A 15691-nucleotide genomic window follows, 5' to 3' on the forward strand; every position below is an offset into this window, starting at 1 on the left:
CTCTCTCTGAATGAGTAATCACCCTGTAATATATTACAATATGAGCAAAGTCAGTAGGAAATTCTCTCTCTCTCTCTCTCTCTCTCTCTCTCTCTCTCTCTCTCTCTCTCTCTCTCTCTCTCTCCCTCTCTCTCTCTCTCTCTCTCTGAATGAGTAATCATCCTGTAATTTACTACAATATGAGCAAAGTCAGTAGATAATTTCTCTCTCTCTCTCTCTCTCTCTCTCTCTCTCTCTCTCTCTCTCTCTCTCTCTCTCTCTCTCTCTCTCTCTGAATGAATAATCACCCTGTAATTTATTACAATATGAACAAAGTCAGTCGAAAATTTCTCTCTCTCTCTCTCTCTCTCTCTCTCTCTCTCTCTCTCTCTCTCTCTCTCTCTCTCTCTCTCTCTCTCTGGGAGCATAATGACTGCTCCAAATGGCTCTTATTGTGAGTTCCCTTTTGCCGTTTCTATAATAAGACATTAAATCCTTGGGTAATGTTCACCTTTCTCTTTCCTTTTGTAATGTTTGGGAGCAAGTGTGCTGGAGGCTCGATTGCTTTACCAGTTAAAGCATTCTGATTGATCGACCAAACTCCAGTAGTATTGTAATTATTGCGTGTATACACACACACACTGTATGTATTCACACAAACAAAACGGCCACCCAGTGGGATTTGTAAGTGCTTTAACCACTGCACCACACCTAAGGCACAGTGCTCAATGTGTTGAACGTATATTTTCCATATAAAGGTTCAAGGCATGACATTAAAAAAATAAATGAGAATTTCTTTATTTCATTTCACATTTGGATTTTCAAAGGATACCTTTGGAAATAGTATCCAAAACTTCAGAAAATCAAGACGTTAAGCGTTCATTTTACACACACGATAATCGATACATGTGTTCCATTTAAGAGAATAAATAAAAATACGCAGGTAATAACATTCTTGTTTGTGTGTGTTGTAAGTGTTGTTATGTGTGAGTTACGTCACCACAAAATAGCAGATTTTATGTAATAAATATCAAGTATGTTTTGCTTACTTATTCAGAATTTTCTTTAGGGAACGAAGTTGATGGCAATTGGCTGTCATTAAGAAATGATTTATTACGAAAAACCCTATAATCAGGTCCCATATTGAGAATTTCGGGACATAGATTGTTTAAGAGCGTGACAATATGCAGTCTGTATCGTGCTCTCTCTCTCTCTCTCTCTCTCTCTCTCTCTCTCTCTCTCTCTCTCTCTCTCTCTCTCTCTCTCTCTGGGTATAAACCCCAACAGAGAACGGGATTTGCGTAAAAGTATGTATGCCAAGAATAAAAACAACAAAATGTGGATAAAGCAGAGAAAGAGCAAAGAAGGCATAATGATAAAATTTACCTACATACTTAAAAACAAAAAGATGAAAATAATTAGGTAATTAAAGAAAAAAAACTGGATTTTTCTCAATTTTTAAGAGATATGCCCGACGCTCTGACAATATCAGCCATGTTGCCATTACTTTCCCAAGGGGACCCGTGTCCGAATTTAATGCCTGGTGCCTCGTCGTTGACCCCAGTGATTGATACAGGAATGTTTATTTCATTAGGAATAAAAAATGTATTTTATTCGGGAACGCTGAAAATACAAGCTTCCTAGAAGCGAACTCCAAATCATAAGAATTCAATTTCAGTCGACGTAAGTTGAAAGTGGAATGACATTTCCTCAATCGAGAGCCACAGTAAGCAAAGGTAAAGGCACACAGAACGCAAAAAAAAAAAAAAAAAAAGTCGTTGCATAAGAGATGAATTACTAGTTTGCAGTCAATGGCTGGAACGGAACAAGGAATTGATTGTAACATACGTAATGTCAATATAATGCCAGTTGCAACGATGATTGAAACGCCATTGCATGTCTGTTGCAAGAGCAAATGATAAGTGCCTCTCTCTCTCTCTCTCTCTCTCTCTCTCTCTCTCTCTCTCTCTCTCTCTCTCTCTCTCTCTCTCTCTCTGTGGTATCTATAGTTGCTCTGTTTAGCGTCATATTCTATTAGATATGTAAAAAAAAATCTTGCTGTTTATTTTGAAATTGATTAATTTTGCAAATTCAGCACTTTTAGTCGATTAGCAGCCCCGAAAATGTTGAAGTTTTCATAGAAAAATTAGCGCAAAAATTTATATTGTTACGGTAGGCAACGGTTTTCCTCAAACGGTGGATTATAAGCGTTCCATATCCTTTAATTGGACATTGGAATTTAGTTATTGTTTATTAACAAAAAAAAAAAAATAGTAAAAAAGGAACGTATGATTTAATATCAGTGTACAAGATAATGGCATGTTCCGCACAATTTATGCGTGCTCCATTTTTTCGTGAATTTGATGTTGCCAGCGATAGTATTTGAAAGTAATAACAAACATAACAATAGATTAACATTGGATAACGAACATGTAACCTACTTATGCATTATGGGTTTTTATCGCCTTAATAAACAGCAAGAATTTTTGACACCCAGTAACAAATACAGAGATTTTCGTTTAACAATAAACTTCCAAATTTATATTGATAACAAAGGGAAAATTAATACCCAGGACCCATATTCGGGTTTTCCATAATTGTTTCTGCAATCCGATAGTAGGACACCATCATGTCTCCTTGTGACCCACTGCGTCTACCAGAGTAAGCGGATGACGAATATTTATCTAAACCTGTATAGTTACGGGCTTATCGATGTGACTCACTTGTGCACATGAAAAATGTTTTACGTTCCGAGTCTAGTTCGTAAGGTTCAATTAGGTCTTGAGTCTGACTCATTGTGCAGGGGTGACTGCTTTTGTTCTTGGAGGGGAAACGATCGATTTTGCTTGTATTGTTATGCCCTTCCTCGCTCTCGACAAGACCCTGTCGTTGAGCACGAGAGAGAGAGAGAGAGAGTATTTGTGTATGTGTGTGTGTGTGAGAAAGAGAGAAAGGGGGAGAGGAGGGGGAGGAAAATTCAATATTATGGAAAGATATTAGATAGGAAATATTGAAAACACTGTACTAGGTGGACAAATATTCATTTTTAACTATATATATATACACACACACACACACACATATATATATATATATATATATATATATATATATATATATATATATATATATATATATATATATATATATATATATTATTGACTATTTAAGCAAATATCGTTTAATTGTTGACAATAACCAATGGGACGGTTAGTTCTAAACCAGGCAGCGATTCGAATCCGTCCGGGAACGAAGAACTTGTCAATTATTATTCGCTTTTATGATCTAAATTATTCTGAGAGTATAGTGAATTATATATATATATATATATATATATATATATAATTATGTATATGTAATTATGTATATGTGTTTGAGTGACTGATTTGCTATAACTTATGCTTCGTATCCCTGGGCTACTACAGAACTATAGTCTAAAACGCCTACAACTACGGTCCTCGGGCAGTTTCAATAAAGAAAAACAAAAACTTAGAACTCGCGTGTTATAGAATAAGACCAGACGATTCTGACGAAAATTGTAACAGCAGTATTTGCGGAATCACGTTTTGAGATGTGGCAACAGCGAATTACTGGCACACCAAATTAGAACAGGTTAAATCTAACTTGTTCAAAGGAATGGAATTTACACGTGTGCATCTGTGTAGGGAATCTGTTCCTCTTTCATGTTCACCCATTAAAGAGTTCTTATCAGAGTGAACAACGTTGGTTTGATGTTGTTCATAGAGATATATATATATATATATATATATATATATATATATATATATATATATATAGATAGAGATATATAGAGAGAGATGAGATATAGAGAGAGAGAGAGAGATGTGTGTGTGCATGTGTCTGTAGAATTAAATCACAGATGTAGAAATAACACACTAGGTGTAAGTCCTGACCTTGTCTCTGCTTAATAGCTATTACTTCACATGTGGTGTAATTGTTTATAAATCACGTGTCAGTGTGATTATTATCATACACTGCGTTTGGGTAAAGAACGAGTTGAATTTTGCGTCCTCACTTACTCCAGATAAGAAAGAAGAGGATAAGAAAAAGCGGATACTGTAAAAAGATTCTAGTCCTAACGCGTATTGGAACTGCGTAATGTCAGCAGTCCCCGCAATGAGGCATCTCAGTACTGAATCATATCTTCTCCGTGTTTTGAGAAAGTTTTGTAGGAAGCCTTGTCAGCTGAGGCTTTGTATTCGTCATCTTTGTTCTGCTCCGAAAGGCTTCCTGTTGTCGCAGAAGACAGAGAGAGAGAGAGAGAGAGAGAGAGAGAGAGAGGGGCTGGCTATTGATGGAGGAGAAAGTTGCTTCGCTTATTTATGAAAGAAGACATGGAGCAGTACGTATTTACGTCATTTAAATAGTTAATGATTTAAAAGGCTTTGCTGTTGAATGCTCCCGATTACTGGAGTTTTGATTTGTCCAGTCAGCATATATTCAATGGAGAGCTTTCAAAACCTTTTCCCTACTCATTTTCGTGTGTGTGTTTGTGTATGTATGTATGTATGTATGTATGTATGTATGTATGTATATATATATATATATATACACATACACATATGTCTGTATACATACGTACATTATTCAGATATACATACATATATAATACACTATTAAGGCTCTTGCCTCGGTAACAAGAGACCTCGGATTCGATTCCCGACCGAGGTAAAATAATATTAGTACCCTGGTATTTCGTTAGTTGTGTTGACGAATAGTAGCCAGGGTGGAAATCGGTTTGGGTATGTCATATCAAAATAACACCTTCAAGAATAATGTGAACAAGGGTTGTACGTGTAAAGACAAGACATAAAATACGGACCATTTTTGAGGGGTAATCATCAAAAACGTATTTTAAACAACGGTACATATTGTCTTTTATATCAGCAGACATTCACAAACCAAGTACACGCATTGTGAACGCAGTGAAGTGGAAAACAAATGGTAATTTCTATGTAAACAAACAGCGACAAATGAAAACGGAATGGTTGGGGCGGGGGGAAGGAAACAACACGTCGCTGAATGGCGGAGATTTGGCGTTGCGACAGAGAGTCAGGAGGTTGTTGATAAGCTGGGAAATGAATTAATGAGACATTGGTGTTGTGGGGGGCGGGGTGTTTGTCGGGAAGTGATAAGGAGAGCGAAATGAGCTGTTTGAAGGAAAGGGAAAGTACGCTAGAGGTCATGTAGTAATCATTTCTTTTATGGAGAACACGTATTCTCTCTCTCTCTCTCTCTCTCTTCGCTAATGGAACCTATGCTCGTTTAGATATAGCCAAAAGATAAGACGCTTATTCCGATTGATTGATTGATAAAATTAAAATAAAATCGATTATATATATATATATATATATATATATATATATATATATATATATATATATATATATATATATATATATATATATATATATATAGACTCTACATAAATATATGTATCTCCTTAATAAATAAACTTGGAGATCGAACATTAACTGCATTGAAGGGCGACGCCTGACAGACCATGGAAATGCGGGTGTCGGCACCGCCTGAGAGACGAAGCAACTGGACTATTCATTTACGCATGTTGCTATTTCGTAATACTTCAGTTTATGGACGGAAAATACGCTCACAAGAACGTACACTGAAGATAAGAAAACCATATTATATATCTCATTAATGCACCATTGTGGCGGGAGACAAAATAATAGTTGTGCAATGCGATAGTTAGAATGTAAAAGTGCCTCACTTTCATTTTTATCTTGATAGCGACACCCTTTGTCTTCACGAATCGTCGTTCTTCGATAGTTTAGCAACAAGAGTTCTAAAGGAAGTGGGGTTTTTTTTGCCGAGTAATGTCGGCCCCGTCTGGCGTGACGTGACTATAGTTATGGATTGCTGCAAACGCGCAAAATTACGAGAGGACCCGTAATCAAAGTACTGCCGGTGGGGTCTTGGGGGACGGAAGGGAAGGAATATCTGCTTATTTCACAGTCACCATTTTTTCAGTCTTGTGTTTATTATCAGACTTCCTTCTTAACCCCCCCTCCCCCTCTTTTCCTGTCTCTCTCTCCCTTCCTCCCCACCTTCTTCCTCCTCCTTACTACAAACTCTTGCTGTCTCCGTTCCATTCATGTCTTTTCGTGAGTCATTCCCTCTCCCCATTCACCTCCTTCCTAGTTGCTCTGCTTCACTCTACTTTCCCTTATGCTAGTTTTAGTCTTGGCTGTTCGGTTCGTTTTTTGAGTTGTCTGTAAAAGAAACCTACTGAGATGGCTATTTGTCTGTCCGTCCTCACTTTTCTGTCCTCCCTCAGATCTCGAAAACTACTGAGGCTATATGGCTGCAAATCATCATGCATACCAAATTGCAGCCCTCTGGCCTCAGTAGTTTTTATTCTATTTAAGGTTAAAGTTAGCCATGATCGTGCGTCTGGCACCGCTATAGGTGCCAACAACATAGGCCACCACCGGGCCGTTGCTGAAAGTTTCATGGCTGCGACTGCGACTGAGAGTTTCATACAGCATTATACGCTGTACAGAAAACTCGATTGCGCCGAAGAAACTTCTGCGCATGTTTTACTTGTCATGCATGTACGATTGAAATAACTCGATGATGACTTTATTATTATTATTATTATTATTATTATTATTATTATTATTATTATTATTATTATTATTGTCAAAAAGATGCCTTCCACTAGATTTAAGTTTTTACTCGGGCCCGAAACCTGTTTCAAAGGCACTTATCAACATTATCAACGCAAGCACTGCTTGATACCCATTCTGGCTTACTTTCCTTTCTCTCATAATTTTTTTTCTTTTACATATTCCAGTTTTGTTTGTTCGTATTTTCCTCGTTTGTAAAGAACGGAGTATATGATTTAATATACTATTTAACCTTTTATTTTGTTTATATATTGTCTCCGTATGTTATTAGATATTATTATTCATTAAAAGTTACCAAGATCAGACGTTCTACACATCTGTAGGTTTCAGTGCTCCCTACAGCGAATAGCTCTCTCTCTCTCTCTCTCTCTCTCTCTCTCTCTCTCTCTCTCTCTCTCTCTCTCTCTCTCTCTCTCTATGTATCCGTCGTCCGTTACATCGCCTCGCTATTGCATCTCCACGACATGTTCCCCCACGCGAATATCACCATCACACTTGGCACTCTGCCATGTCAATAGTTGTATTAGGCAACTCTGAAAACCTTCATTGCTACATGTTGCATCATAAGGTGTTCTCATGCATGTGCTCCACTCTCTCTCTCTCTCTCTCTCTCTCTCTCTCTCTCTCTCTCTCTCTCTCTCTCTCTCTCTCTGTGTGTGTGTGTGTGTGTGTGTTTGCGACGACTTAAGAGGAAGTATTTCAGACATTTGGAAAAGCAAAAATGCTGACCACGCCTTTTACTTTCTTACTGAATAGGTTGGAGGGTGAATTTTTTCTTGGCTAAAAATGTAAGTTTTTTAACATTGAAATAATATATTTGGGTTTTTCTCAGAAATGAAATAATAGATTTTTTTTTTTTTTTTTTTCAAAAAAAATTGCCATTCTCTGTCAATCTCGTCAGGCAGCGTATCTCTGGGGCGGGTTCTCTGAAGATCGTGTAATGTTATTTGAAACTTAAGAATTTTTTTGCCGGTATGTGTAAATTTTTCAACAATTCTGAATTGTTTCAGAACGTAAGAAATTGTTAAGGGAATCAGTTTTTGTATATCAGAATTCAGGATTTTTTAAAGTGCTAATTTTTTCATCAGATAGAACATTTGTAACAATAGAAACTTCTTCCATCAGGATTAAGACCATTTAATAACCGGAAGTCAAATGGGTTTCATAGAGTTTAGGACAGAATTTCCGTTGGAAAATATGAACATTTAGAACATTTTCAACCGAAAATATAAAACCGTGATATGTTAAAATTATATTTTATCCCTGAAACTTCTTCATTACTTTCAGTGATAATCTGTATTTCTCTTCCCCGTCTCTTTTTACGTATTAATTTTGTATTATGTAGAATCTTGCTTGTTCCTGATGGAAGTGTACGTAATAATAATAATAATAATAATAATAATAATAATAATAATAATAATAAAAACCAGCTTCCATACTCAGTACTTCAATGGATTTTTTCTCCAGAGAGTAACAACACTGATTGTTAAGGAGTACTAGAAAAGGTCGTTATTCAGTTCGCGCATCGCTTATACGAAGATTTTTTATTTTCAAGAAAATCCGATTCTCTCTCTCTCTCTCTCTCTCTCTCTCTCTCTCTCTCTCTCTCAGTGAAATCACAGAAGCACCTATTATCCATGAATGAGTTGCCGTGATATAAGAGTTACGTTACTTGCGTAAGACGATGGTGAGCACGCATGCGCACTGCCCTATTTTTTGCATTAGGCAAAATGTTACGTTACGATTTGTGTTTTGATGCAGTGGACGGTTTGCACGCTTTTCTAAACTTGTCCTCTAGAGAATGAGGAGCGAGAGAGGAAGCTTCCGAGAGGAAGGCTCCCTAAAATAAACCAAGATGATGGGGCTGATGAAGAATACTAGTTGGCTGGCGTGACGCGCATCGGAATATGTATATTTATACTTATATTATAGTATATAGTTCTAGAAAAAGTTTATTTTTTGAGCTGTTGAAAATTTGGTGGTGCAATTTTACGGTGTAAGGAGATATATTATATGTGATATTTTTTTTTTTTTTTGTTTCTTTGTCTCCTTTTTTTCACCTCCGAAGGGTGTTTTCATGTAGAAAATAAGTATAGAAAAAATTTATTTGTCTGTTGTAAAGTCGGTGCTAGAAGAAATTTATTTTTTTATGTATATTGTAAAGACGGTAACGTTTAATGAGTTATAAGAATTGCGATTTTTTTGTGTTTCTTTCTCCTTCTTTCTTTCACCTCCGAAGTGGGGAAAAACAGACGAAAATTATTAAAACGCTAATGGAAATACATATCTATTTATGCTTATAGTGTAGCTTATAGCCCTGGAGGATATATATTTTTCATATATTGAAAAGACATTAACACTTCCGTATTACTTTAAAGAAGTTATGACATCTGAGATCTTTATTTGCCTATCTTTCTTTTCTTCCTTCTTTCTTTTACTTCCCGGAGGGGTGGGACCTCCCTTCTTTTACCTCCCGGAGGGGTGGGGAGAAGGGTGGGCAAAAAATGTAAAAGTATAAATTGCATTCTGTTTACTCCTCATGATGTGCTATTCGTGTGACCGTGACTTTTGTTTGTATCATGTGTTCTCATTGTTCTCTAATCAGTAACATGCACAGGAATCTATAATGACTATACTTCATCTCATGTCCGATATCTGTGTTTCGTCGTATGAGTCTAGACAGGATTTTTTTTTTTTTTTTTTTTTTTTTTTTGGTTGCTACATCATTGTAAGTGAGCGAAATACGTACATACCTCCCAAGATCGATTCCGTGGGGTTAACTTCTTCGGGCTGTTTCAGAAAAATCCACCGTGATCTTTAGATTTAGGTAATTAACTTTGTATCATTTGGCTGTATGAATTTGGGGAGAGGGTGGAAGACTTGCTGAGTACCGGAAAGTTAACATATATATATATGTATGTATATATATATATATATATATATATATATGTATGTATATATATGTATATACATACTTATTTTATTCAACTTCCATTGTATATGTGTGGCTTACTTAAACCACACATAATTGGATTCCATGCCGGGGATTGTTTTAAATCGGCGTGATATCATAATCTACTTAAATACATTCGCACGCATAAATGCCTCGTGCTCATGGATATGGGTTTTGTAAGAATGCAATATATAATCCCATTGTCAATGTGAAAGTTATGTTTTACAGTCCATAACAAAGATGTGTGTGCTTGCGCACGTCCTTGCTAGTGTACGGCTTCGTAGATAGGTTATAACACTGTTAAAACACAATATGAATCCAAATATTTTTTGTGTGCGAAGCAACGATATTCCTCGCCACGGTTAGACTCGCTGTCGACCAACCCCAGGGCCAGCATCTGTCGCCAATCCCATTATGTAAGTGAGTGGAATCAAGGCAACTCGATTCTGAGCTTCAGAACTGCAACAAACGTCATAAAAGGGTCGGGACTTGCATCCCGATTATCTCTACAGGTACCGTCCTTTATGACGGTAAGGGTACGTTAGTTGGCGTTTTATAAATCGTCAATGCGAAGCCCATGTTATATAAGTAACTGCTCTCTCTCTCTCTCTCTCTCTCTCTCTCTTGTAAACTGTAGCTTGTTGTACAGATGAGTGAGAGGCTTGTTTTCTCCCATCGTCTTTAAAGCCCTCAGTAAACGTTATTGCGATATGTTTTTATTGTACGTGCGTGTGATTGCGGTTACGCGCATGTGCGCTGATTCCTGGAAATTAAGCTTGTAGCCATTACCCCATTCTCTTTTATTGTAGCTAGATATAGTTTACCAATATAGGACTGAAGTATCAAAAAATATTGTTAAAATGAGAGAATATTTTTTTCAGTTTTTAACTTATTGTACTTACATTGCAACTGTGTAAGTCAGCGGCGTCGAATGAAAGCTTTGAAAGTGTATGTCAGGGTGATTATACACACGCACACACACATGTGTATATATATATATATATGTATATCTCAGGTTGAAGAGGTAAAGGCATGCATGTCTCTAACAAGATCAAGTTTATTCTATATATGTATATGTACACACGTGTGCATATATATATATATATATATATATATATATATATATATATATATATATATATATAAAACATGAAACGTGAATACAATTTAAAAATGATGTGGAGTTTATTAACAGAGAAGAAAAACATTGTGATTTAGACAGCCTTCGCCAAATACGCAGTATACGCGACGGAAAAAAAATTCTCCTCCACATGAATCCTTAGTAATGTACCCCAGACTCAACTGACAGCTTTCATGTTGGCATAACAAAGGGACGATTAACGAAGTTCTTTCGCCGTTTGTGCACATCGGGATGAGGCCTGGAATTGCATTCACAACGAGCGTTACCCAGCATTTGCATGTATGAATGCAAAAGGGTCGTTGAGGGCGCTTCGGAACGCTTTGTTTGCTCAGTTATACACCTCAGTCTTCGGTTGGGTGTCCCCATTGTCATTCCACTTGCCCGAGTGTTATTTCACTTCTCGCTGTAGTGCCGTTTCATTGTTGATTTTCATGAATGAGTTGCTGTAGTGCCGTCTTTGATGACCATAGTTGAGATGACCCGCTAAAGGCGGAAGTGTTCATTTCACTCGTTACAGAATCACATAAAACCTCATATATTTATTTATGTATTTATTTCAGTGAAAGCTTATGTAATTGAAATTGAACCCTCGATGCTTGTTTATACTTCAGTTCCTATGCACTTGGAATGGATCGTTGAATGTTTTACACATTCTCTGTGATATATAGACTATATATATATATATATATATATATATATATATATATATATATATATATATGTGTGTGTGTGTGTGTGTGTGTGTAGTATTATTTTATTTCAGTGAAAGCATGTAATTGAAATTGAACCCTCGATGCTTTTTTATACTTCAATTCCTATGCATTTGGAATGGATCGTTAAATGTTTTACACATTCTCTGTGATATATAAACAGTATATACAGTATATGTATATATATATATATATATATATATATATATATATATATATATATATATATATATATATATATATACATATGCAGTATGTATATATATACGTATATATGTAGTTTGTGTAGTGTATGTATACTTAGTTTTGTCACCATTTCAAAATTTGTTTTTATTACTCTCAAATATTGAGCCACATATACAGCAGGTATAACTTACAACCAATAGGAATTATACGATAATTGTATATACCCTGACAAAGATTGGAACCAGTGTTTTCTGGCTTGTTCAGGGCTGAAAGTCATTTATCCATTCAGCTATATCTATGGCTGAATTAGTAACTCAGTGTCATCGTGTGTATCAAACCCAAAAAGGCATAGGGTTGAACCCTTGCCAGGGTAGATGCTGTTGTCATGTATCATGTATCATTCTCTTAGGGTGAATGTTATTCCCAAGGTAAAGAGGATTAAGTGAGATATATATATATATATATATATATATATATATATATATATATATATATATATATATATATATATATATGTGTGAAAAATTGTTTACTTCTACCACCAAAATATTACGCATATGTGTATCTCTCTCTCTCTCTCTCTCTCTCTGTGTATATGTGTGTGTATATATATATATATATATATATATATATATATATATATATATATATATATATATATATATATATATATATGTATTTATATATACATAATGTTTTTCGGCGGTACGGGTAAAATACAATATCTTTGTACTGTTCCTAATGTGGATATTAAATTAGTTAGATTATCAAATCACATGCTGCACATGCGTATAATTTATGAATCCTTTAAAGGAAGGTGTTAAAGAGCGTGCATTAACATTCCACTTCCTTCTCGCCATTTGATTTTAATGGCAGACATGCGCGCAAAATGCACGCGCGCGCTCTTGCACATACGAATGTGTGAAGTCTTGCTTTATTAGCCATTTCACACGTGTCCTTTAAAAATATACCTTAGCGAAGCTGAAACCGTCGGCGTTTTACGATCCCCCTTCCAGTGGAAGTTCTTGGCACCGGGTTGTCCAAAGAGCCCTCCGTCCTGGAAGGGAGAAATCGTAATCTGGAGATTATTTAATGTCGCTGACAATGTTGTTCTAATGGCCGTTGATCGACTACGGGCTGTCGGTAGGATCGCGAAGGAAGGCTGACGTAGAGGTTATAAATCACGATTTAAGAGAGAGAGAGAGAGAGAAATAACGTAAATATAGATATTTTTTCAGCTGCGTGACTGCCCGACATTAAATACAGTTACTGGGTTTGTTACTCGTTACGGAAAGAATTTTTAACACCATTTTCACTGTTGCTATGTGTTTTTTTTTTTTTTTTGTCTTTTAAAGCTGAATTATACAGACGAATGTTTTTACGTTCGTTAGCGGTAGGGCTTTTTATAGAATTGCCTAAAGAGCGAACAGGTGTTCAGTCACAACCTGTAGGCCTCCGAAGTGGAATTGTCGAGTGAAAGCGTCTTCCCAATCCCATTCCCTTCAAAATTTCATCTCTGCATTAAATGGAATGAAAGCTGCTCCGTACATTGTTTAGTTAGCTACATATTCTTGCAAGGTCTACGGGAACCTTCTTGTTACTTAATATGTATCTCATAACTTATTAAGACTAGTGGAAACAAGCGGAGCGAGGCGATCTGGGCGGAGCTAAGAAAAGTCTAAGCCAATAACCACCAAAGTTTTGACTCTCCCAGGGTCGTCGGTTGTACGCGTGTTGGCCCGTTGGGGCAGTGTGTCAGTTACCAGTCAGTCGTGCTTTCGAGTGCTTGTAGTGGCTGTGTCAGTTCGACTTTCTCTTTTTCTAACGCGTTTGGGTTTTGGGACCTCTAAAAGGGATTCATTGGATACGATTATTTTTTATACGTTAACTCTAGGGAACTGGTGATGACTGAGGTGTCTTCGGCATAGGCGTCTCGTCACTTAAATTGAAGGTAAAGTAGGTGGCTACATGTTCTAAGTACTTATGCATTCAGTATTATTTTTCGTTTGACAAGACGTCTGATTTTTCGTGCCGCGTTAGTTGCTTGTAGTTCATTTCCTCTGACGAAACAGTCGCGAGACTACAGAATGAATGCTTGAATTTTGAAAATGCTGTGAAAATAAAATTACCAATTTTATCGTGGCTCTGGTTAAACTGGTATTTCATTTGCCTTTATTTTTTATTTATTTATTTTTTTTTTTTTGTAGTTCAGTATCTGGATAGATGTATTTGCATCTGAAACACTGTTAATGCGAACCAAACAAACCCATATTTTTCACTGATTGTATGGGGAAAGGGGTGTTGTTTTTGGAGGGTGACCAATAACAACTTTCCTGGCATAAAAAATTATAATGGGGGTGGGGAAGTAGGCGAGTTTGACAGAAATTATCATAGAAAATGCTTGACTAACCATTTACAATTCGCTTGGTCCAGTGACAATGGGGACTTGATTATTAAACAGAAGATTTTGCGGAAGGGGGAACGAAACCCAGTGAAATGCAGAGATGCAGCCTGATCTAACCCAGCTGTAGGTGTCACATCCTCGGGGTTTGTGGTATGGGAGGCCCCACCTCCCCTTGGACCCCTCCAGCCTTACCGGGCCTAGGATACGGTACAGCAAATTATAGGGTTAAGTACAGGGATGCATCCCAACCTAATCTCTTCTAGCCCTTCCTGGTAATTCTACATAATAGATCCTCATGGAGTTCTAAGTATAAGTTTTAAATTCAACAAAACGGTTTTTGTTAGGCGTAATGTGCATAAGAATTGGGAAAACCCAGAAAATCCATCCAAAGTTATGACATAATCCCCTAAGTCTTGTGAAAGTGATCAAAATTTGATAAACAAAAAAAAATTCGGGCTTATGCTGGATTGTATAGAAGGTTATAGGTTTCATAGGTCCCCTGTTCACGGTTGTGACCAGGATTATGCTAGATCGCATTAGAGGTTATAGGTTTCATAGGTCTCCTGTTCACTGTTGTGATCAGGATCTTGACGTGTAAAGGTGGAGATAAAATACACCAGTCAGTTAAGAGACTACCTTCCCACAAAAGGAGTGTTTTTACCCCCATGAAAGGTAATAGTTTGTATTCCTGTGAACAAATCACAAATTTTTCAAAGATCTGTAATTTGTATTTCCCCTAAGATAGCAGGAGGAATACATCCTGGTGGCTGCAATTGCACTGCATCAAAAATTTCTGCGACTCTGAAAATCATTATTTGTAAGATTAAATCTGTTGACACTTTATACTGTATTGAATTGAAATAACCTATAAACATTTAATGTGATTAAGTCATATATTATATATATATATATATATATATATATATATATATATATATATATATATATATAATTAAATTAAACTTGTATCACTCCTTTACATTAATAAATACATTGTTGAACTTCGAGCCGAATATATATACAGCCTTTGAAGTATTTGTCTTAAACTTTATATCTGTAGTATTTGTTTGAATGTCCGAATGAAAATTGAAATCTTAATACTAGACATTATGACTGTTCTTGTTTCCCGGAACGCAGTGGCTCAAAAGCACCCATGCCAAAATTAGCTTGCTATTGTGCAGATCGTAGGATTCTCTCTCTCTCTCTCTCTCTCTCAGCAATTACTCTGGTGGGTAAATCCTTGTCATAATAAACGGCGCCATTACTGTTAAATACTGTTTTCTGAAGCATGACGACGCAAGAGTCCAAATATCCTTGGAGGAAAAAAAAAAATCTGGCCTGTGTATATTGCCCAGAAGTAGCTCGCGGGAGGCAGTTACCTCCGACTGAGATTTCATAATTGCCCGTAATGAAATTTGTATTGGAAGTTTATGAGTGGACACGAGAGTAGGTAGGGACACATTAAGAATTCTTTTCTAAATAAAATGGAGATGATGGTTATTACCGTTATTCACAAGTACCCGCTTGAACAAGCCAGGTCCAGACTGGGCAATTTTTTGCAGAATTAAATGCCAGTTGAATTAAAGGAATTACAGAGAAATAACCTTGTATCAAAATTCAGTATATTTAACGGATTCCATCTTGAGATAG

At 36.4% G+C, this 15691-nt stretch overlaps 1 protein-coding gene across 12 annotated transcripts in view; it reads left to right on the forward strand.

Moving 5' to 3' along the window:
• Positions 1-15691, forward strand: part of LOC136840129 (hexosaminidase D) — a 586535-nt gene that overhangs the window by 543355 nt on the left and 27489 nt on the right. The window contains exon 1 of one of the 12 annotated variants that reach the window (XM_067106541.1): positions 13193-13588. The exons of 9 other annotated variants lie outside the window; for them this stretch is intronic. The gene's annotated coding sequence lies outside the window, so the exon portion shown is untranslated. Of the gene's footprint in view, positions 1-13192; positions 13589-15691 lie in introns of those variants that run through there. 2 more of the 12 variants (XM_067106534.1, XM_067106537.1) reach the window with 2 other exon arrangements.

The sequence above is a fragment of the Macrobrachium rosenbergii genome, chromosome 7, assembly GCF_040412425.1.
Source record: "Macrobrachium rosenbergii isolate ZJJX-2024 chromosome 7, ASM4041242v1, whole genome shotgun sequence".
Lineage (NCBI taxonomy): Eukaryota > Metazoa > Arthropoda > Malacostraca > Decapoda > Palaemonidae > Macrobrachium > Macrobrachium rosenbergii.